Genomic DNA, 273 nt, shown 5'->3' with positions numbered 1-273 from the left:
ACTGATGGAAAAATAGTAGTGATGTGGTAAACACACATTACAGGTTCTAAAACATTTACCATGAAAACACCCCAATAGGAAGGCCTGAAAATATGGCCTGTGGGGATATGACATCATACATTTTAAAACTTCTGAGTAATGCAAAATACATTTGAATATGCTAAAATGTTCTTGTGTTAAGCAGAATGTAAAGCTTCACTGTTACATAACAAGGAGAGGGTGTAACCTTACTGCATAAAGTACTGAACAAACACTTCAGTGTTCTCACTAAAA

Source organism: Xyrauchen texanus, chromosome 17 (assembly GCF_025860055.1).
Source record: "Xyrauchen texanus isolate HMW12.3.18 chromosome 17, RBS_HiC_50CHRs, whole genome shotgun sequence".
Lineage (NCBI taxonomy): Eukaryota > Metazoa > Chordata > Actinopteri > Cypriniformes > Catostomidae > Xyrauchen > Xyrauchen texanus.
The sequence above is the reverse complement of the archived record's forward strand: the minus strand, read 5'-3'. Positions refer to the sequence as shown.